Raw genomic sequence first — 25,604 nt, 5'->3', positions numbered from 1 at the left:
GAAAAACACATTAATACAGATGCAAACATTCTTCAGGAAAGACCTCATGCTCAGGGGTCAACCTCATCCTCCTGATGTGTTTTGTATCACTTCAAGATATGAGCTCAGTGACTCTCTCTCTCCCGTAGCTTGTATTATATTAACTGCTTACAGTACAGTATATTGCCAAGGTTATTGGTCAATTGGAGCCATTGCTTCAAGGTATAGACACATCAAGAAAAAAAACTTCCTAAGCACATTACAGGGGGGAAAAAGAGCTCTAATGGTATTTTGTTTCCACTCTGCTGTTTATGTGTAAAGGAAAACCACAGAATAATTTTTATTTTTTTTTAAATTATTTATAGGCTGCTAATATATTCCGTACAGTTGAAAAGTAACATTTATATTCTAAGCCAAACAGACACAAACTAATTCAGATGATGATGTGTGAGGGAGTGTGTATGTGTTTGGATGTGTGTGTGTGGGTTTATGTAAGGACTCCTCTACAACTCCACACAGCTAGTAGCAGGAGACACTGTAAGAAGTGTGGGAGATCACTGCTGTCAGCCACTAAAGCTGGGTAAACACTACAAAAATTTCGACCAACTTTTTATGCCGAGCGATTTTACATGCGACCGATGGTCCGATCGCTCGGTCCATGGACTGCATACACACTAGCCTTGTTTAGGACGAGAAAGGGAAGAGCGGACGTCCCGTTAGCGACTTTTTACAGCCATGTTGTCGTGAGCAATGACTGTAATTTCGTACTCACTGTTGTGGATCGGTTGGAAGTTTATACACACTACACAACGGAAACGAGATTGGAACGAAAATATTAAACGGTACGACCAACCAAATGAGGCGACAATGGTCCATTAGGGCAGACTTTCGACCATCGTGTCACTGCACACACTGACCCAACTTTTGAACGAGCGGTCGTATGTCGGCTGTTTGAGCCGATTATTGGACGAAAAAAGTGTAGTGTGTACCCAGCTTAATACTAACAAGGGGCCAAAGTTGATTTTGGTGGTAGACTTGGCTGGTGGTGGTGGTGGGTTGTTGGGTCACTAGGGGAATGTTTTTTTTGTGCAATGGCCATATCTGGGTGGTAATGGCCACACCCCTTAGGACCCTACTTTGTTACCTACAAATATCTAGTCATGTAATGTATTTTCTTTCATTTAGTTTACGTCAGATGTAAATATTAAGCGAAGATTGTCTAAAAATATTATTACATAATAAGCCTGCTTACATAGACCAGTATTCAAAGGGCTGCAAATGTTTGTACTTCTTCCTCCGAATTTCTCCTCCTAGAGCCACCTGTTATTTATATTGAAGCATAATAATCCTCTCACAATACAATAGCTTATGCCATGCCTTTGTGGCAAGCAATATGCAATACAACTGGTGTCAGGTATGATGTACGTCAGAGGTGGCCAAACATTAGATCCCAATTTAACATTTATAGCTGGTTGTTTGGTCAAACGCCAATCGCCACAAATGTAGTCATAAGTCACATCAGCAGCTATTTCAGCTGAAAGGCCCATAATAACATAATGGGGACTTAGCACACAGTGCCTTGTTACCTGTCATCCTACTAGCCCCCCTCACCCAGTTCGATGGCCATTGCTATATGAGGCACTTGTAAATTTCCATACCACTTTTTGTAAATTTCCATACCGCCACTTAAACATTTTCACTTTGACCACTGAACTGAGGCCTATCTCACCTACACTGTGAAGATTTTCTGCCCCACTCTCAAGAGGCCTGGGGGTAAATTTATCAAGCTGCAAGTGTCCGGCAGGTTTAAAAAAGTGAAGATGCTGCCTATAGCAACCAATCAGATTCTAGTTATCAGTTATTTAGGACATTCTACAAAATGACCGCTAGAATCTGATTGGTTACTATAGGCAAAATCTCCATTTTCAAACCCTCCGGAAATTCACAGCTTGATAAATTTACCCCTTGGAGTCTGTGAAACTGCCACAATATTACATAGTGAAAACCAGTGTACTTCCGATTTTGACACTTCCAGTTTATACGTTCCAGGGTGGAATGCATATTGTTTAGTGTGTCTCTTAGAGAATACAAGGGAGCCATTACCTCATATGTTTTGCAGACTATCACCTTTTGAGGAATCATGTATATATAGACAGAAAAAAATGTATGAGTACAAAATCAACAAAATGGATAAAAAGCTACATAGAAGGCATGAAAAGCACATGAAAAAAGATATCATCTGACATGATACCTTAGAGTATGTAGCTAGATAATTACCATATCTGCGTGATAATAAAAAACATGAGTTTTTTAATATCTGTCATGTGGTTGTCTTGACAAAGGTCCAATCATCGGGCCGGAACGTTGATTTAAAATGTGAGAAATGGAATTGAATTAAAAGAAAATTAAGCAGAAATGGTGATTGTATCTTTTAATAAACTGTCATGTACATTTGCTACTACTATCACTAATTTTAGCTAGCCAGCTCGCTGCAGATTTTGACCAAAATGAGTAAAAATTTGGACAGTTGTGAAGAGATCATTAGAAAATAGACTGTAAATGACTGTTTATGCCATAAATAATAATATAGGAGTAAAACAGCTCCAAATCACATAATTTTACCTATTTTTCCACAATTTTTATTTAAATCCAGATCCAAAACCATAACCTTTCATGATTTTGGGAAAAAACCTGTAACAAAACCAGAACACAAAGACGTTTTAGAACCAAAACCACATCCAAAACCAAAACACGAAGGTCAGCGCACATACTACTATTTATCCTGCTTCTTCTTCCTCTGTGTGAATGTACCATGTTGATACTTTGATTTTGCAGTCACTAATCTGTCCGGGAGGTGAGATTCATTTCCCTCATCAGGAGAACTGCATCTTCAAGACCATATGCTGTTCCACCAGTAGACAAAATAGAATACTATAAGTATACATTATAAAATTAATTGAGGATAATGATGACATTATGTCATTATGCTGTCAAAATACTCTTCTAGTAAAATGATTGCCAGATTAAAATCATATGGTTGAGCCGTCATCTCAAAATATAGTAAAAGAAGGGCGTATGGATTTTAGATTTTCTTACAACATGTAAAGATATCATTGTTACAGAAAGAGGTCATATGAGGTTACTCTCATAGTCACATATATATTGCTTTGAACTATTGCAATTTGAATTGGAATGAATTTGCTATGCTCAGCCTTCAGGTACTTATTTTCAAACAGAGTGATTTGATGCAAATGTTTGGAACCTGACAATTAATTTGGACAAGCAGTTATTATATTGAATGTTTAAAATATCGGACCTGGCACATATGTTTGAAAATAGATGCAGACCAGCAAATGGCATGTTTCAGTTTAGTGATTACGAAAAAAAGCACACCATAATTTTTGCTTAAAGCGTACCAATGCCGTGTGGTTACAAAAAAATACAGAAATACACATACACTTTAATATCTACGGTAGTTTAATTGGTAATGGTCAGAAAGTAAAGCTTTAATTCTGGTTGTAACACCACGCCTACTGATACCTGCTGATAAAACCAATAGCCTGTGTTGCTGAACTATAGGCAAGCTTGGGGGTGGGGGGAGGGGCTGGAATCCCCCTCTATAACAAATGTACCAATTAAAATAAAGAATAGTTATTGCACTAGTGATTCAAACACAGCACAAGAACTTGCACATATTACTTACTGCATGGCAGGGAAATCACAGCAGGATGTAATAATATGATTTGCTTTATGTAGTTTATGTCATACCTCCCCACAGTCCCAATTAAAGCTGGATAGTCCCCCCGGTTCTGACAGCTAGGGCATCTGGCCTGACTGCTGGGAAGTTTGGAAGGTTTTTCATGTTCAATGCTGCTTTGTACAGCTCTGCACTGCAACAGTTCATGGTTGGTTTTTTTTGCAGTGTGGGGGGGGGGGGGGGGAGTTGATGTTGACCTAGTGCTCAGAATCGCTAGAGATGCCAACATCGTGTTTTTACAATGCCCAACCACAAGGTGGCAACATTCCTGTCGTGAATTTAAAAATTGTAATCTTGGGAGCAATATGGGCCTGATTCATTAAGATTAATAAAGTGCAGGACTATGCTGTTTTTATCTGATAACTAAATATACAATGCAAGAATTCAGACAATGTAGATAAATTAATTTACCAGGTAATGTAAAAAAAAAGAAAAAACAAAAAAAACTGAACAGCTTTAAAAATAAAAAAAATATTGAAGCAAAAAAAATGAGTAACTTTTCACCTCTGCAAAACCATGTTGCATTGGAGGGGAGGTAAATTTAAAATGTGATTGCAGATTTCTAATTGGGGTAGGGCATGTTCTAGATCAACTTCGAACATCAGTGTAAAAATAAAACTATCAAGTATTTGTGTCCTACATGAAAAAAAAAGCCAGTATTTATCTAAAATGCACAGTGTGGAAGTTCTTAGTATTTACCATAATACCTTAATAAACCAATAAAGACACGGACACCAGAATAACGTTGGAATAAAATATATTTATTAAATGGCTAATATTAAACTAAATGGGCTGAAAGGCGGACGAGAGCAGGGCAGTCAGCAAACACAAAACCAATAACGGTGGAAAGGTCAGATCATTGTACCACCAACCCAGGAACAATACCTTATCTATTGGCCGGTGCGAAATATCTGTCCATTGGCAAGACTACACCCCCCTTATATCCACCAGTAAAATATCCAACATACTGGTACAGAGTCCCATTCACTGGACCCAACACACGTGATGACAACACAATCCAAAAGGGGGAGTAGTGACCTATGACGAGATAACCCAAGCACCATATGCAAACTTACCGACTGCACTGCTCTCCCAGAAAACATAATAAATAACCCAATAACATGCCGGGTGGGCGGGAGGAAATCTGGAAGCAGAGAGGGGAAAATGGAGGAGAACATTCACCTATATCAAACTAAACCACTCCCCCTACTCTGCTTTCATTGGTCACAAATTGAAGAAGCCGATAGGCTAAACACATAATCACTCACCCACGTGATTTTAACTTCGTTTAGGCTGATGGCCACACTTCCATTATGTGCAAAATACTAAACTAATTTGCACCCCTTGCATTGTAACATGGTTTTCTCCAGGAGGTAATGAATGAGGCCCTATATGTTTTTTTGCATAAATACAGAGCATATACATATGATATTTTTTTTTTTAGTGAGCGGCAAATTTGGAAGATGCCTGCTAGAAAACTGCACTTGCCACTGCAACCAGGGATATTAATGAAAACCGGTACAAAGGCTTCTGTAACTCATACCAAACATTTAGATGCTAACTGTCATTATTATGGTACTGTTTAAAAAATGAGAGCAAACATATGATTGTTTTCAAGCGGGTAAACAACCTTTTTACCTCAGTTACCTGTGCACCAGTTTTCAGTCCTTGACTACATGGGGAGGAAGGGTACAAAAAGGAACAGATTATTTTTTATTATTTTAAACATAAAGTTTACACAGAATCCCAGAAATGACTGGACGCTCAAACACATGTGGTGTAAGAGGAAGGGTTGTAGATTCTGCAATAAAAACAGGGCCAAAGGAGCAACTTTCCTGAAGGACTCAGGCTAGAATAATAATGATAGAATTGTCTAAATCGATATACCTCTTGTCAGCCTTATGTCTGATGTTTGAATCAGCTCAGGCCTCTTCCACTAGAGCTTTCCTCAGGAATATTGAATTATTTATTATTTGTGTCTTTTTTTTTCTTCTCTTTCTGATGATATTCCAGTATTTTTTCAGACCTAGTAAAATTTGTTTTTATGCTGCCAGGTTTTATGTTATCTTCTCTTTGATAAATAGCAGTAATTGGTAGTAGAGCTGAAGTTGGGTAAAATGTATGACTTCAATTACATCCACTGTGATTTTTTTTCATATTGATCCTTTTTTTTTTGTTATAAAATATGTTCTCTATAGTTTACAGTGCTTAGCTGTTTGAAAGAATTATGGCAGATTGGTAGATACATTCCTAGATTTAGAAAGAAAGATTAAAGCTATAATATTGTATAGTGCACCTATTTATAACTTAAAGGGAGGCAGGACTCCTCAACATATTTTTTTAGGGAGGAAAGGACCAATAGAATAGAGCTCATGTGTGTCTGTTTTCTACGTGTACTCCCAAGAGGATGTCTATTGGCTTAAGAAGCCACCAGTTACATTCAAATATAGCAATAGACTTCTGTGCAACTGTTACTATGAGTGACCAGCTTAACATTCTACACCTGGCGCTGCACAAACATGAGAATACATTATGGAAAAAGGAAGTGGACAGATTAAAAAAAGAACATCCATTTCTGGAGTTTGTATGTTCTCCCTGTGTTTGCGTGGGTTTCCTCCGGGTGCTCCGGTTTCCTCCCACACTCCAAAAACATACTGGTAGGTTAATTGACTGTTAGCAAAATCGACCCTAGTCTGTGTGTGTCTGTCTGTGTTTTTGGGGATTTAGACTGTAAGCTCCAATGGGGCAGGGACTGATATGAATGCGTTCTCTGTATGGCGCTGCGGAATTAGTGGCGCTATATAAATGAATGATGATGATGATGGAACACATAGCAAGCATGACACATTGGGGTTTTATTGATTCTAGGAGGCAGGTGTACTTACATGGGGTTTGGCGGTATTGTCCACAAGTAGGCAGTTCTTAGCTATGACTTTGATCAAGCACATTGAACCAGCATTATACTATTTGGCATAACTATATTTGCACAGGCATATTTTTGTTGTAGACAATAAGTTGTAGTCAATAAGTGTGTTTTATACCACTTAGCACATAATTAGCATATTACTCTGTGTATCTCTAGTTTTATTTTTTGAGGGGCAAGGGTACATCACTGTCTGCTTTGTCCAAACATATTTGCTTGAAAACTACAATCTGTATGAAATAATTTGACCCCCTGGGTTATACTCTACTATTGTTATCTGTGATTGTATATATATTTTTTTATGCTACTAAATACATGTGTAGAAAGTAGCTGTTACACGAACATATAGAGAAATGTAAATAAACAAACCAATGTTGACAACATGCACTGTGATTCAGCCACTCCACCCGAGAGCTGAGAAACAGGAGCCCTGTCATAAGTGGCCACATTTGATTAGATCCAGACGTTCTGCATTCAGGCTGAGTAGATGGGTACCTTCTGGCACTGCTAGGGTCACAAGCTAATAGCCACATTTTTCAACATGAATGATAATGATCCATTATCGCTTAAGTATTGATATTGGATCAATTGCCCGATTTCAGCTGTGATAGTGCAGCATGTGTAGCCAACTTTATAAGTAGGAAATGTATTCCATTATAGTCAAAGTAAATTGGCTGCTTTCTGCTTAAAAAGAGCATAAAGGACACTTGTTAAGTCTATAATATTAATACATTTTCCTCCTGCTAACTAAACTCAAACCAACCTATCTAGTCTCCATGTGTCTGTCTGTCTTCCCCTCCCTTTAAATTATACGCTCCTTTGAGCAGGGCTCTCCTACCTCCTGTTTCCAACACTTTTAACTGCGCTCTCCAGCAACTCAGCTCTCCTCCTCTCGGTCCCTCTGTCCTCTGTCTCCTCTCGCTTCTCTCCGCTCCCCTCAGTGGCTCTTAACCTGTCATCCTTGCCCACCCTCTTGGGCCCAAGTTACCTGCCTGTACCGACTTTTCCCCTCCCTCTCTTTCTAGCTGTGCCTGAGCCCCCAGAGTTATAGTGCTTACTGTTACTTGTACTGTGCTGTTTCACCTTGTACTGTGCCATTGTCTGTCCTTGTACGGCGCTACGGATTCTTTGTGGTGCCCTATAAATAAAAATTAATAATAAAAAAATAGTAATAATCTAGTTCCATATTAATGATGCAAGTATCAAACACTTAAAATTCTTTATGCACCTGCTGTTCAGGTCATTAATGTTTTAGACATTGTCACTGTTATCACATAACAGTACATAACAGAAATCCTCTGGCTGCTCTGAGATAGCATGATCTGTGCAATTGAGAGGGCACAGTCACTTTACAAACCTGCAGCTCCAAAACAGAGATGCCAAATAAACAAATGTATATTAAAATATTTATTTAAGGCAAACTAATGCATTATATAAATATGAATGTTATAGTTCTCTGTGCATGTCACTAAAGTTTGTTTTACTATGACTTGCTGTTTAAATATTTGTACTCTGATAATAAATGGAAAGGTAAATGGATGTCAGCATGGCTTAATCATTGTTAGCATCTTCTTTTGAAGGTGTTTAAATATTAATTTAAATTAATTTTAAAAAAATTCCAAAGCTCCCTATGCGTATTGCAAATGTGGCATCCTCAGATCTTGATCAATAAGCCTGCTGAAAACAGACAGCAAAAGAATGTGTTGGAGGCACCTGACAATCACAGCAGGGAGAACTCATTAGAAGCACAAAAAAATAACTGAGCAATAACTGGGAAGCTTGCATTTTCCAGGGAAATCTGGCTCAAATCCAGATTTAGGGAAACATCAATAGCTGGTTCAGCACTTGTTTAAATATGACTTTTGCTTGTTCATGTAAACAAGTCTTCCAAAAGCAACCTCATGTTTTTGTCTGTTCAGTCACTGCTTGTTTTAAACATTGCAGGGCTGTACTTTTTACCGCACCAATATTATTTTGTCAAACTGCTGTTTTCAGTTCACCACAGTACTGTTATCTGAAAACATTGCACAATTCTTGTCCACATCTTTGGGGCATATTCAATTGTTGGCGGTTTCTGCGGCGGAAAAAGTATTAATAGTAAGCCGGATTTCAGCTCGCAGCTCCCTGAGCCACAAGCTCAAATCCAGCGAGAAAAGTACCGTAATAACGGTATTTATGCGCACTATTACCGTAATGAAGGTAATAGTGCGCGCGCCACGTTACTTTAGGCAGTAACGCCAACAATTGAATATGCCCCTTCGTGTTGCCATTACAAATATATTCAGTGATGGAATGGGCAGTTATCTACAATGTGAGTGTGCAAGAGTTTATCAACAAGCCCAAGATCATACCTCTTAACATGAAAGTCCCCGACAGTGGGACAGGCGGTGTGACCACACCATGATGGGGACGTGACCACAGCATGATGGGAGTGTGGTCACGCCCCCAGAGTGCTAGGTTGCCCATTAGAAATCTCCCTTTCCCCCATATCACTATACATACATATACATATACTCTAGTGCTCACAATGAAACTTATCTTACCAAAAAATTTTGCCAATATAACATCACGGCTTATTAAAGCTTCCCAGTGCAAAGTCACTGCTTAAAATGGCTGACCTCATACCATGCAAAGTTGAGAGCACATGCTGACAGCATGTGGCACTCTGGAGGCCATTTACTAATTGCCTATTTTATACCACTCAAGAAAAGTGGCTATCAAACAAGAACAGTATACTTCTTATTAAAACAAAAACAATACAGTCCATATAACAATGCAACCTTTATAACTTTAGCAACAGGCCCAGTTCTTATCTTATTAAACTATACAATCGGTAATAGCAATATTCTTATTAAATGTCCAATAATATATTACAGTACAATACTTGCAAGTTCACCACAAATATCTCTTTATCTAGCAGTCAGTACACATTGTTCACTAATATTCCATTGGTCTCACAGGTTATTAACACAAAACTATGTAGTCTGTATCTTTATCTAGCAGCCATTACATATTGTCCATTAATCTCCTTTTGGTCTCACAGTGGGAGGGGATGTCTACAAACAAATCAACCATTTTCTAACAAATTTATTAACCACTGTACAAAGAATTCACTCATATCAGTCCCTGCCCCATTGAAGCTTACAGTCTAAATTCCATAACACACACACACACACACACACACACACACACACACAGACACACACACATACTAGGGTCAATTTGATAGCAGCCAATTAACCTACCAGTATGTTTTTGGAGTGTGGGAGGAAATCGGAGCACCTGGAGGAAACCCACGCAAATATGGGGGTTTACAAACACCACTCAGATAAGGCCATGGTCGGGAATTGAACTCATGACCCCAGTGCTGTGAGGCAGAAGTGCTAATCACTTAGCCACCATGCTGCCCATAGCAATTAAAATTATATATCAAAAAATGACTAAAACTTTCTAAGTTAGTCAAGATTATCAAAAGGACCAATGGCAAATTGATAAAAATTGCAAGGTCCAGTCCCTTCATTTATACTGTCGATGTTAGAAAAGACTTATGACATTGGCATGTAGAACAAATCTTTAATCTTTAATCTTTAATGTAGTTTACTGGATTTGGCAAATAATGATCAAATTTACCAAACATCCATTTAATAAAAAAAATGTGAATCAAAACTGTGATTACTGAGTAGATCATTACATTCAGTGTCTAAAAATTTCAGATTTGCTGCTTAGTATATTGGCGTCATGCCCATAACTAATTCTGCGTCAAAACAATAAAGTATCGCTTCTGAATTTAAATTTCCATGTTAATTTTTTTCACTGATTGCAAGCACAATTAAAACGCATACACGGAAAAGACAATAATCTTTTTCTGTTATAATATTGTTTTTTTATGTGATAAATAGAGCTTTTAATGGCAGTGTTTTAAAGTAAATAGTTTCTGTTTTTAGGTTTAACAATGCTTAATTAGTTGAAAAAAATAAACAAAATACACTTTCCCAAGATTATACTTTATCATATATACAGTATTTTCAGCCAATTATTGGGCCAGTCAAACAATAAATGACTATTTGACCCAATATCACATTAGTGTACGCTACAACAATGAACAAATATCGTTCCAGTGCACATCGTATTGTTTCATTGAACGTTTGAAACCGGACTAAAAATGTCGTTCAACGAAGGAGCGATGTCATTCCAATTCTGCAGTGCGTATGTATGGTAGTGTCCATAGATCTCTATGTAGTGTGCAGAGTCACAGTCCTTTCAGCCAATAGTTATGACAGAAGAAGAGCACAGATCTGAAGGTAAATCATGTAAAATGTGTTTAGCTTGTACACATGAATCAGCATGCTAACTTTTCTTTTTTTTCGTTAAGGATATCACATTAGGAGAAATTTTGCTTAGTTGTACCAAACCTTACCTGACTATGTCTCTGGAATATATAGCAGTGTGTATCCCTATGTTCACATAGGGTTAAAGCCCATTTCTGCCTTGCGTAAAAAGGCATTGGGCACATGTTAATGGGTTAAATTGCTAGAGAATTCTGCATCATGTGTTAATCCATAGTCCATGTAAAGCTATCGCTGTCAATGTTATGCTTAAAGCATATCAGTTTAGAGCTGCAAGGGCTTGCTGGGACCAGTAGTGCCATGTAATAAAATATTATTTTTGTACGTTTTTACATTATTTCCTAAACATCCACCCGCCAGGGGATGTTTTTTCCTGCCAGGGGGTCCCACTATGATGCTCTTACTGTACCTCAGTTGCACTTGCATGTCCCCTGCAGCTTATATGAATCTCAGAATTCTATGTTGTTTTACTGTGCATGTGGATTTGGTTTCACTTTTTGCTGCAGTTTGCTATGAACATTCAGGAACAGTCATTGGGATCAGTTATCATTGTGATAGACTCATTTCAGCAGCCTACTTCATGGCCAGTATGCTGCAGGTAATCATTGTAAAAATACAATAATGTGAATGAGCCCTAAATCAAGTTGTAGCATCAAGAAATATATTTAGTTTGTAGTCAAAGCAGTGACCACCGACCCATGTTTATAGCTACGACAAACATCTATTTCATGCTTTTATGGGTAAGATTGGTGGTGTGGTTACTTCTTTACACTTCAGTTATTTAAAGGGTAATTATACCCCATAAATTAGTCTTAATTAACTTTAAATTGGTTGATTTTCTTGCCTCCGTTATTTATGTGATTCTTCTGTTCTTTACTTAATTGTAAAATATCTGAGTTCAAGAAATGATTAATGTAATGACATTGATGTTATCTTGCAACCTGCAGCAGGTAAGGTTTACATTGAGAGTTTTATCATTTAGTTTCAGGATCAGAAATTGCAGGGCCATTTTTCTGTCCATTCTTTCCTACATGAACCACCAAAGCGCTCTATAGACATATAATCATAAAACCTGGGACCATTTGCAAACTTTTAATTGACTTATGTTAAATAATGTTTTTACCAGTTCAAGTCCCATATATATAATCTTTAATTAGGTTATAAAATTACACACAATATTTACTGATAACCGGTGGCTATTTGTGTTAAAACATGTAATTGGACAACAATAAACACCACTGTTGTTTTATAACCTAATTGGTCTGCAAGTGGTAACATATTTGCTATCCAATTATATAAGAAATATCTAATATTGTCTAATATTATAATAAAGCAGAAAATGGATTAGTGTATTAATATGGAAACTAATTTGCAAAATATTGCCAATTTTTTTTGTCTTTAGAGACAGTTATTTTGGACTAGAGATTTTTAAATCTGCCTTGCAGAGTTTTCGCCTTATTCCACAATTGGCTAGGAAATTTCACACGTTTTTCCGGCAGAATTTGGCTTTAAGTGTTTCCACTCCTACCACAATTAAAGCACACAGCAGAATGATTTGACTGTTATCATCCCAGCTCTATTGCTAGACTATGCATTTCATACGTCGATGCATCTCAAATTTTACTGCAACTCATCTCTTCTTGATTTAAAGTAAACAAAATTTTCAAAAATGTCCTACAAGTTTTCTGCACAGAATTTTACACGTTTCTCCTTGGGACCTAGCATTGTCATTTTTATGACTGGATAATATACCCCAACTCAATGTCAGACTAAGGCATGAAGGACCAATCGGGGAAATATAATGGTAGGGACCCATGAAATAGTGTGTGCTTTGGCATGCCGCTGAAGGAGCATGCCTAGCCACTAGAGAGGACATGGTAAGACCATGGAATACAGTTTACTTTTTTCGTTTGAACCGCCTTTTACCCATTCCCTCAAGTCATCGAATAGGTCTTTGCATCAGCCAGGTAGTGGAAGATTTGAAAACAGCAGCTCAAGTGTAAGTAGCAGGCACTGGTGAACTACAGTTGCATCTGTGTAATTAACAAATACCCAAAGAAGGGAAATAAATATATATATATATATATATATATATATATATATATATATACTGTAATCACTGTAAATGTTCAGTGAGTACGTCCTGTTTGCCTTTTGCTGTATCCCTTCAACGTTCGGAGTGTGTGTATCCAGGCCTACAAATTATATATATATATATATATATATATATATATATACACACACAAGTTAACCCGTGCATGATACTCATACATTCTAGTCAAATCAAGCTACTTAATGTGTTAAAAAGGTTCTTGTCATGCATTTGGGCCATAGCCCAGGCCTCCTCAGGTGAAGAGCTTTACTTCCCGACGCAAGCGCCCTTTTTTAACGTGGTTTTGTCCACATGTCACCACCTCATCATTTTTCTCCATCTCCTCATCCTTCATCTCTATCGCCACATCTATCCAGATGTCTATCCAGCCACAGGGATCTCTCTCAGCGGTCCTGAGTATCACACTCCTCTCGCTCTGTCACCCCCGGCAATCACCAACCATTCCCAACTATCACTCCCGGCAACCACCAACCACTCCCAACTGTCACCCCCGGCAACCACCAACCACTCCCAACTGTCACTTCTCCTTCAAGAAATATATATGTATTTTTTTAAAATCTTTATAAACACTTTTAACAATTAACAAATTAAATTAACAAATTAAAAACATCTTAGTATACCAAATTTCAGCCCTTTCTTAGTTTTTTTCCACACACACTAAGAATTTAGTAGGTCAGTGTATAACTCCGCCCAGCAGGTGGCGCTGAAGCTTGGTTTTTGTTTTTTCACACACACACAGACTAACACACGCCACTAGGCTTATATATATTAGATATATATATTGCACTTATGAAGATCAAATTGAATGCAATTGCTTCTTTCGTTCTCTCTCTTGCTCTTCTCTCTTCTCCTGTGCAGCTATGAAAACAGTGCAGGGAATCCAGCTTAGAGTCCTGTAGGGAAGAATATTGGCAGGTGAGGTGCAATAGTAGCAGGCCTGGGGAAATGTATTGGCGGGGCAAGTAGCAGCATGTGGTAACTGGCAGCTGTGAGCAGTGTGGCAGTAGGAGGGTGGGGTGTGGCAGATGGCATGTCTGACAGCAGGGAAGGAGTGTGGCAGATGAGGTGCCTGGAATCAGGGAGGGGAGGTGGCAGGTGAAGTGCCTGGAAGCAGGAGAATGGGGCAAATGGGGCAACTGGAAACAAAGAAGAAGGCAGATGAGGTATCTGGAAGCAGAGAAAGGGGAGTGTGGCACATGGGGTGCCTGGATGTAGGAAAGAGGGGGGGTGGCACATGGGGTGCCTGGATATAGGAAAGGGGGAGTGTGACACATGAGGTGCCTGGACATAGGAAAGGGGGAGTGTGACACATGGGGGGCCTGGACATAGGAAAGGTGAGTGTGGCACATGGGGGGCCTGGACATAGGAAAGGGGGAGTGTGGCACATGGGGGGCCTGGACATAGGAAAGGGGGAGTGTGGCACATGGGGGCCTGGACATAGGAAAGGGGGAGTGTGGCACATGGGGTGCCTGGTCATAGGAAAGGGGGGTGGCACATGGGGTGCCTGGACATAGGAAAGGGGGAGTGTGGCACATGGGGTGCCTGGTCATAGTAAAGGGGGGTGGCACATGGGGTGCCTGGACATAGGAAAGGGGGAGTGTGGCACATGGGGTGCCTGGTCATAGGAAAGGGGGGTGGCACATGGGGTGCCTGGACATAGGAAAGGGGGAGTGTGGCACATGGGGTGCCTGGTCATAGGAAAGGGGGGTGGCACATGGGGTGCCTGGACATAGGAAAGGGGGAGTGTGGCACATGGGGTGCCTGGACATAGGAAAGGGGGAGTGTGGCACATGGGGTGCCTGGACATAGGAAAGGGGGAGTGTGGCACATGGGGGGCCTAGACATAGGAAAGGGGGAGTGTGGCACATGGGGTGCCTGGACATAGGAAAGGGGGAGTGTGGCACATGGGGTGCCTAGACATAGGAAAGGGGGAGTGTGGCACATGGGAGGCCTGGACATAGGAAAGGAGAAGTGTGGCACATGGGGGGCCTGGACATAGGAAAGGGGGAGTGTGGCACATGGGGTGCCTGGACATAGGAAAAGGGGAGTGTGGTGCATGGGGTGTCTGAAAGCAGGGAAGGGGGAGTATGGCACATAGCGTGCCTAAATACAGAGAAGGGGGAGTATAGCAAATGGGGTGCCTGGATCTAGGGAAGGGGGATTGTGGCACATGGGATGTCTCAATGCAGGGAAGGGGGAATGTGGCACATGAAGTGAAAGGAGGCGTGTGGCAGATGTATTAACACATAGATACAGATATAGGCACAGTCTATTAACCCCACAGTATGTTAACCTTTTACACCCACACACCGCAGCCCCCACATTATATTACCCTCTAAATACACACATGACTTCCTACAGCATGTTAACCTTTTACATACTTACCAGTCCTCACAATATGGTTAGTAAAAAAACATATACACACTTAGAGACTGATTCAATTCAGAAAATATCTGTGTGAGGTGCCTCCGGAACAGCCACCAGACACCACGCGTGGATACTTTTTGACAGATGTAATGTTAATTTTTGCTTACGCCCCATAGAGGTGCAGTATTTTGTCCCGCACCATCAGGAAAGGGGGCGAAGTCATATGGCTGTGGGTCCCAACTGTGGGTACCTCAGTGAGTGAGTCCGACACTGTTCCAACTACACTCCGGAGCAGAATGAAGACTCATTGAAGCTCATTTATCGACTATAAATTCTGTTGTGTGGAATTTATAATCACCGTACAGAATGCCATTATTCCGTGTAATAACAAACCAAAAGCGGAACTCAGAAATTATATGGCTGGAACTTTGCCCATCTGCAAAATTCGCTCCACCACAAAATTTGCTTTGTGCCAAATTCACCCGCAACTTTGCTCACCTCTGCAGTAATCTTTGTGGGGACTTTTTCCAATTAGTAAAGTGCATAAACAATGTCACTATTGTTACATTTTTATTAATATGATTAACATCATCATTGTAAAAATCTTAATCCGTCACTTCAGCAAAATTGATTTAGCTGTTGTAGCAATCCTGTTGTTTAACAATTATTCTTTTTCTCATCCTACTTAGTTTCTTGATAGTTGACAACAGTCAGAGGGAGCACATATCCTTTCTGCTTGATTGAAAAGGATACAGTATATCTTGTTCTCCATGCAGAGTCATGCTGATTCAGCCTTGCAGTGCTTTGTACATGGGGAGAAGAGGATTACTTATCAAAGTGTTCCAGCTGCAAAACTGTGATAATACATAAGCAAACACAGGGGGAGATTCATTAAGCTTTGTTAAGGGTTAACTTGGCTGTTCAGTCTACAACTTTGATTCAGGTCACTGGTCCAGAGTCAAAAGAGAATCTTAAGCTTTAGAAAATCTAAAGTCCGCTCCATGCAGTTTAGCACCCATTAGAGGATATTTTATCAATATGAGTGACAGCTCAAAAGTTTGGGTTAACCCTAGATCTTTATAATGACACATGCCTTGTTCTAGCAGCCTGGTGATTTGTATATAAAAGAACCGCTAGGTGAACTCATTCTTTTTTTAAGGCAATCAAAACCATTGTCTCTGAAAAAAAACGCTTCCTCTGCTGGGTAGCCATCTATAAGTAACTTTCTTTCAGAAATTAGGGGACCCATACACGTGTACATACGAGCATATTTATACAAGCATGTAGTGTAAGTAAAGAAAAGCTGAAATCAAGTTAAAACATTCTAATTTTGCCTAAAAAAGATATCAACTACATAGCATATCATCATTGTATTATTGAATTATTTAGCGCTTATATTATTATTATTATTATTATTATTATTATTATTATTATTATTTGCATTTAGCAATTTTTATTGATACTGGATTTCATTATGTGACAGCTTTTTGTCTGCAAATGTTGGTGGATTTTATTTGCACATTAATGTAGAAATGTTCTTGGTTCATACAGCCTATCTGTAGAAATAATTTCTTTGCTGATGTTGTTAGTGGTTCTGGTTGTGTGAAACGTGCACAGTAACATGTAATCTGCATATTTTTGCCTGTCTTGTTAAGCCCTAACAGAGAAAACAAAGTTTGTATGAATAATTGTCAATCTAACGCTATACATTGTAACCTGTATTTGGGTCTTTCCCTATGAAAGACTCTAATGGGGACTTCGCTTTTTATGATGCGCCCTATTCAAACAGAGAAGCCGTCAGAAAGCGAGAAAAGACCTCATTAATATGAACATGTACACAAAGCATCTTTACATATAGAAATAATCTAGTACTTTAAATACACTAAAACTGTTAAAAGTATAATTATCCATAACTGAAGTCCGTCATGATTTACAATTCCTTAATCTTCAGTCTATCAATCTATATGCCCGTCTGACTGTTTAACCTCTAATCTGTCTGTATATTTAATGTGTTGCTGTGTAAGAACAAAAATGCTGGAGCCAACATTCATAACATACACTGTTTATTGTAAATTAAAACGCTACATAGCGAAATATGCAAAGCGGGTAATATAAAACATAAAAGGAAGCATGCATGTTACCATGCAGTCCAAAAATAAAAAGAACACATTAATTCAAACCTCTGCATCAGCTCTACTGTCTAAACCACCCTCTGCATGGGGGATCATACTGACAAAATTGTCTTTACTATCAGCAGCCTGTTAGGTTGCTTTCACAGACAAAACCCTATTGTTTTAGATTTTTTTCATATCATGTAGGTGTCTATGCCATGCCACCCACACAGTAAAGCAAGTGAGCTGTGAAATATATTCATTGTTAGAGTACAGGGGAAATGGAGGCAAGCAATCGGCAGTAATAATGTACGACAGCGATGGGAGGCTGGCAACATTACCTGCATTATTTCAGTTGCCTTTTTCATTATAGGTTTGGGAAATAGGCAGCAATTCGATTATGGTATGATTTGGGATGGAATTGCTTGCCGTTCACTGACCCTGTCACAGGGGTATCAAATAAGAAATCAGCTCAAGTAAAGTTTATAGTGCATTAACTGGACAAAAGCATTGCCTAGCCTGAGAGCATGGTTTTTCATCTTCCAGGGTTTTGTAACTGCTTCACAGATATACAGTATTTGTACCTTAAGGCAAAAAACGAAGGATTGGCTGTGATGTATAGGAATGAGCACAGTCGGCCAATGATGTCTGCTCCCCTCCCCTACCCATGTGCAAATCTCAGCTCCTCTCTAGCTTGTGAGAAGCAGCATGATTAATAACACTGAGAGAACCTGCCTGTTGGATTATTAATTTCCCATCCCTCTTTCTTTCTCTTGCGCATACCACTGATGCTTTTTTTAATGCTTTTTGTCTTCCTTTTTTGTATGGAGCTACCTAGTAGCCACTAGCACTGTCTCGTGGCCATCCAACCTCGCAAGAGGCATACTTCACAGTGGGGTGAGTTTGTATATTTAATGTAAGCATTTTTATACATAAAAAACGTCAGAAAGACAACCGTTAAATGCTTCATCACAGTTGCCGATTCCTTCACGTGCTGCAACAACTATTAAGAATGACCTACAAAGCAGGTGGAATAGAACTGCATTGGCAGGCTGACAATATATTACACAGCTGCACTGAGTCCAGTACATCGCACGTAGAACAGAAGGAAAAATGTTGCTATTTCAGTGAGTTTCATATGTCCCCTTTGAAGTCTTTATTTCAATGAGGGGGTACAAATTGATAGACATTTGGGACTTTGTGGATAGTAATTGTGCAAGCTGTGATTGTATTCTTTTTGCAATTCAGCCTCATTATATTAGATACAGTTGTGTCTGCATCAAGGTTACAATTACATAACTACTCATGTTTGTTATAGCTGTGAAATAAGGCAATCTGCATACAGTTGACTAGCTAGCAGTGTTTTAATTGAAAGAGTCTGACAACTTTGTTTGTTTTGAATTGAAGGCACATTTATAAAGCATTTTTTTTCTTATATCAGTCAGTTGTGATTGGCTGACCAGGTCATGTGTCCAGCCACATAAAAAGAGGCTCCACATTTGCGTGTAACGTAAGCAAACTTCACTGGAACAATTGGTGCAACGTCATTAAAGAAGCACCTATACCTCAGATGTCCTCTCGTGTCGGAAGGCTTTTTTCTCTTTACTACAGTATGCAGTTGAACAATAGCACTTTTTCTAATTGTAGGTATGTGAATACTGTTAGAGATGGCTGAAATGAAAATTTAGCATCTGTGAGAAATGCTGGTAGTGTTATCTTTTATTGATAAAGCACTGACATATTCTGCTGTTCTGTAGCATTGCTGTAATATTGATACAGTATTCTATAGCCATGATAAATGCAGTAGTATAGCATTAGAGCATTTAGAATAATGTCTATATGGACTAAAGTATATAATACATACATTATCACACATATATATTTGTGTACGGTTGCCACAGCAGGTTAGTCACTGGAAGTAACAATTTCTGGCAAAAGTCTCTATTTAGATGAAGAGATTTGGGATTGTGTTTTTACAAGGTAAATACTGCTTTCAGATTTAATGCTTTACTATACTTAGCCGATCATGCTGCTGATCCATTAATAACACTACAGATCACTTATGCCTTTTTCCTCCCGTAGCTGTGTTTTCACTGTTATTTTTCCCACTTCTCCTGGCAATCTCACTTCAGCTAATATACAATTAATGTTTATTAAAAGCAGTTTTGCTATCAAAGATAATACAGGAGCTATTCAACGTTAATGCCGAGAAGGATATTTTCAGCAAAAGCTTAAGAACAATTATGCTCACGAGAGAAAACAAGCTTGTCAGATGGCTTTGTTATTCTCATCTAGATAAATATGTTATTAAGAAATAATAGAAAACGAACAGTAACTAATTGTTGTCTTGCATGTCTCCATCAACGGAACAGCTTGCTGCAGGATTTGACTCTCAAGTACATTCTTAGGAGTTAACAAACTTGCATTTCTTGTAGTAGAATACATGGAATTTGGGCCTGAGATAGTTAATGTTAGCAGTAGCTAAGAGAAGTTTTTTTTCCCCTAGTCTGAATCATAAGTAGGAGTAGAGAAGTAACACTGGTGATATGGCTGTTGGCTGTCATTGATTTAGCACATATTGGCTTTTTCCCCCCCTCACAGCTGAGCTGCTCCTGTTGTTTTTTTCTGATTTGATTGGTCAGCACACATTACAGCAAAACATACTTAACCCATGGAGTGCCAGATAGGCATAAGAAAATTTGACTTCTTTTGCACTAGCTTAGGGATGAAAGAAGTTAAACAGCACATCAGGAATATATTGTTTTTATTTTACAATGCAGAGAAAGTTCCTTATTTATACAGAAACATAGCTTTAAATAATTCAAGTGATGTTATATATGCATGAACGCCTGTAAATTATATGTGAAAAACCGGTCAACTCTGGTATCATCGCCTGTATTATTGACTTCTGATGTCATCACTTCAATATAGAGATGAGCCAATCGAATTTTGCGGCAAATGAGTACTTACAAGGTGCAAGGTTCTGCCGATACAAGCCACAAATTAAACATTCCACAGCCATATTCAGGATGCAAATACCTCAGAGAGCAGTTTTGAACATTTCGACTTCAGTGTTTATAAGAAAAAAACTTGTTACGATAAGGAATAGTGCCTTTCCCAATGAAAATTATTACAGATAATAGACGCCACCTCAGATCTTTGGGGCCTGTATAAAATTGCTTGGCCTATAGCTTTGTACTTTTCTATAGTCAGAGATATTGTCTGTGTCTCTTAATATGCATATAATTTACAGTAGAGGTGTATTATCACATACAATGAATACTAATGTACATATTACATGAGTAAAACCATCTGCCGATTTTTATGCCTGAAAATGCATATTAAGTTATTATTATGCATACATCATCCTAGACAACAAATAATGTAAATGAAAAATAGACTGAATGAAGAAGGTGTTGTGGAATACCTCAGCTGTTATACGAGCAGCTGTTTGATCTTTCTGTGTTTTAATGAGTCTCTGACTCTAAAGGGTTTGAGGACAGAAGGGTTGATCAAAAGCATAATACATGGCATTATCATAAGACTGATAAAGGCACATCTGCAGTCATTTTTCTCCAAGAGTCTATGACTAGGGACAGGAAATACAGCCACTAGATATACAAATACCAAGAAAATTCCTGTCAATATCTGGTTATTTAAAATATACCCATCACTTATTTAATATAGAGGTAACCATTTTGTGGGCTGAACATTCATGAGAATGCAGCGTATCTACTCACTAGGAATGTGTGACAATCATTAAGACATGAGGCACCTCATGTCTCTGTGCTGCCACGGGTTCAAAATAAATTGATAACCTGAATCCACGAAATGGTGGTTTACACAGTGTGAAGGTGACTTGTACAATTTAATGTGGTGTGGACAAACTTTATTCCAAAGAAACAAATCACAAACCTACTCTTATATACAATATGTCATAAAACATCCCACACTCGAGGCAAATGTGAATTAGTTTAGAGTGTTTCTGTGTTGAGAAGTGTTCTTCTAATGCGTTGGGAATCAATAACAAATATAATATGAGAAGAAATGTGTTACAAATGTATACACAGTTTACAGAACTGTTTTCATTGTATATATGGCAGCTGTTTAATTCGTTTTCCTCTGGCACTTTGCTTTGCGTTTTAATGTAGGCCGAGTACAGTAAGGGCGTGTATGTGCCATACTTGCCTACTCTCCCAGAATTTCTGGGAGGCTCCTGAATTTTAGGGAGTCCTCCTGGACTCCCATAAGAGTAGGTAACCTCCTGGACACTTGTGGAGGCGTGACTTAATGACACAATTGCTCCATTAAGCCTCATCCCCACTATTCAAAGCCATGAATTTCAGCTTTTTTTTATAGTAGAGGGCGGGGACCCCCTCTACACTTGTCACATGACCTGTCCTCCGGTAGCTCCTGGAGAACAAGTTTTAAAAGTTGCCAACTATGCTATGTGCAAGCTGACATATATATGCCGGAGAAAGCTGTATGGTGATGATGTTGAAGTTGATGGTCTCCAGCACAAGTGAACGACTGTAACTGGCTGCTTGAGAATGCAACACTGATGCTGATTATTGCTGATTTCTTCATTGCTCGAGCAAATATATATATATATATATATATGCTGTGTTAGAATAGTTTAACTTTATTGATGCCTGATAGCAATTGCTTTTGTTTCAAATAAAACAAATGGATAAAAACATTGGCGCAGTGGGATGTAAATATCTGTAATGTGTGTCTGGCGTAAACCAGGCACATATGTTACTGGGACTAAGCTGCATGTATCTGAAGATGGTTATGGCTCAGCATATATGCGGAAATACAACATTTTTACGACTAGCTTTTTTCTACAGTAAATTGAGTTAAGATTTGTAAGGTGTTGGATTGGTATCAGTGAAACATTCAGTTTCTATGGTTGGCTTATGCAGGGGGCACTTAATAGCTAAGTAATGTCACAGCTCGCTCATAATACACAAACAAATGCCTCTTATATGCTATATAATCATTTTTACATTACTTCCTACTGTACCCATATTGCGTACAAGAATAAAATATGGTGGGAAGCACCAACAATGGTGTCGTCCACCCACCTCTTCCAAAAAAGGGCTTCGGTTTTTTAACTGTATTGTTCCCAAACTCTCTAGGTTTCCTGTATGCAAATTAACATTAAGTCAAAGATAATGTTGTAGCCCTGGGTTCTTTCAATTTCCTGTACCTACTTTTTATGCTGATTATTTGAGTCTACATTTATAGTTAATATGTACCCTTTTGAGACTACTGGCTAGAAGCTGTTATACTGTAAATGGGCACACCATTATTCCACCATTGACTACTTACAAGGTCTCTGTTATTTCAGACTTACCTACTTTTGACAGGCTCCCTCCAGGAGATCACTGAAGAGGGGTGTGAAGGGAGGGTGTTGGGGGCGGGGCTTCGCAATTTGCATCTTTTTGCCACCCCCCCCAGTGATGTATGCCTGTTTGGGGTCTTTTTACAGTGGGTAAAAGACCCAAAGCAGGCATTACATCTCTGGGGTCGAGGTCACAATGACGCGAATCGTGACAGACCACCCCCTTTCCGCCCATACACCCCTCCATGCCAGCAGATGCGGGAGAATTGACAGCTTTCCTGGGATTCTGGGCGACCTCCCGGAGTTGGCATGTATGTGTTATTTGCTAGACCAGCCTCAGATCTCATAATAACCATGTGCTTAATTTCCCTCTCATTTCTAATCAGGAAAGATATTTATGTCGCCCTATAGCTCGAACAAGATTAAACGATATTGCTTTCTTCACAATCTGATATATATATATATATATATATTTATATATATATATATATATATATATATATATATATATATATATATATAAAGTGTATCTACACCACTAACACAGTGAGACATGAGACTGCACCATCCATACTAAACATCCACAGTATTTTTATTATATTTGTTTTTAGATTTAAAACTCAGTTTTTATTATAACATTCTAATGATGTCATATGTTGTATAGAAATGGTGAATCTAACATATGGGATGCGTAAAATGCACATATTTTGATCTGTGTTCATTCCCTTATGACTAAAATAATTTCTCTCCTCTTTAATGATTATTTTTGCACTAATTTCTCAGCCCATAGCACTAATTATTCCCTTTGGCATTACACTAAATTCACTGAGCTGTACAAGGTGTAAACCATATGCATATTTTATATGAACACAATGTATTTGCTTTCCATTTGCAATTTAAGACAATGTCGTTTGGTTGGAGTGTGAATTTTGAAAATGACTAGTAGCCATTTATAGATCTGACTAGGAAGTGATTATAGATTCTGCATAGCTGGCAAATTGAGACCTTGACATTGATCCTATGATGCTTTTCACACTTAATGCTCACTAGCAATTTGCCTATGGCTGCAGCTTGCAGGAGGTGATTACAGGGGAGTTCTCTGTTGCTGTCTTAGGGCTGTTGAATTGGCATGTTAGACAGAGGCAAGTGAATCAATGCTGTTGTTTCTATTAGCTCAACACCTCCTAACACATTAGGCTCACAGTTATCTAATAACTGAGAAAAACCACTAATACAGCTGCACATGTACAATTTTATTCAAATGGGTATTATAAAAACATCCAACAGAGCATATGATAGCTTATGCTACACTTCCATCTGTTTCTCAGTGACTATATGTATTGTTTATACCATTGTCTAAATCATTTTATCATGCTGTATTCTGTGCTCTAACTTAATCATTTAAATGCTACAATATTAAACATGTTTTATTTAGTAGAAGAGCTAGCTATGGCACAAATATCATTTGTCAATCTGCTCATATGTTTTTAAGTGATGTGTTGTGAAACTGATCTGCATAACGGTTAGTGAAGGCAATGCACACCTAGGGGCCTGTTTATCATTAGTCCCCCAATTGGTGTGATAAATGGTCACTTTTTACTGCCGCTTATCAGCAAAAATATTACAGAGATGGCTAAGAGATACTCAGCTGCCCGAGAGTGGTAAAATGAACTTGCCGATCTTACGATCTATAGCTTTAAAATTAGTTCAGGTGACGTAGAACGGGCATTTGCTAGTTTTTTATTTGCTTGCCAACAACCAACCACCTGCTGATGACTTAAAGCACACAGGGGTCTATTTACCATTATAAGGTGATATGGAAGGTTTTCTATTGCTTCTTATCACAATAGAAAAATCTTCTCTCGTCTCAGTTTACTATTAAAATGTCACCACAGGGGAGCTGAAGGATACTCAGCTCCCTGCAATATTGACTGGCTGAACTTAGAGACATCTTAGCACATTGGCAGTCAGTCTTAGGTCCATCTGCTCATGCAGAGCTGGAATAAGGCTTTGAGTTCCTGGGGCACATAAGACAGAAGGGGCCCTAAGGTCTAAAATTAAGAACCCAGACAGTGGGCTCTCCTATGTTGTCTGAATATGTCAGTGGCTCCTCCTCTTTATTCAGGGTGGTCAGAAAACAAATCACATTTTGCATTTTTTTAACTTGTAATAAACTTTTTCTTTTTACAGATACAGCCATGGATAGTAATAATAGTTATAATATTGACTATTACTATTACCATCCCCCCATACAGCAATGCCGTCGCATATCTGCATATCTAAGTATTAACCCCCCAGACAGAGTGACATTGCATTAAGATATGTACTACTATGCATTACGTTAGCTATAATATATATATATATATATATATATATATATATATATATATATTATATGTATATATTTGTAGCTGCTCATTCCTTGACCCTTCAATCAGTTTTGTGGGGTAATAAGCTATTAGTTTGATTAAGACATATGCCTCCAGATAGTGTGCTCAATTATTATGCTGGCTGGGGCGTGTGGAATGTTGTTGATAAATCACCTTTAAGAGTCTCCTGTTTTAATATATACAATGTCTAATTCCACATTTCATATGGCCCACCTACTCTTACACTAAGAGCAAGGGTCCCGTCAGTTGGAAACAGAAAACCAGGATATTC

At 38.6% G+C, this 25,604-nt stretch overlaps 1 protein-coding gene across 5 annotated transcripts in view; it reads left to right on the top strand.

Moving 5' to 3' along the window:
* RBFOX1 (RNA binding fox-1 homolog 1) overlaps nucleotides 1-25,604 on the top strand; it is a 522,788-nt gene that overhangs the window by 167,317 nt on the left and 329,867 nt on the right. The window contains exon 1 of one of the 5 annotated variants that reach the window (XM_075179851.1): nucleotides 18,308-18,493. The exons of the other annotated variants lie outside the window; for them this stretch is intronic. The gene's annotated coding sequence lies outside the window, so the exon portion shown is untranslated. Of the gene's footprint in view, nucleotides 1-18,307; nucleotides 18,494-25,604 lie in introns of those variants that run through there. 5 annotated transcript variants of the gene reach the window in all.

This window comes from Mixophyes fleayi, chromosome 7 (genome assembly GCF_038048845.1).
Source record: "Mixophyes fleayi isolate aMixFle1 chromosome 7, aMixFle1.hap1, whole genome shotgun sequence".
Classification (NCBI taxonomy): domain Eukaryota; kingdom Metazoa; phylum Chordata; class Amphibia; order Anura; family Limnodynastidae; genus Mixophyes; species Mixophyes fleayi.
The sequence above is the reverse complement of the archived record's forward strand: the minus strand, read 5'-3'. Positions and strand labels throughout refer to the sequence as shown.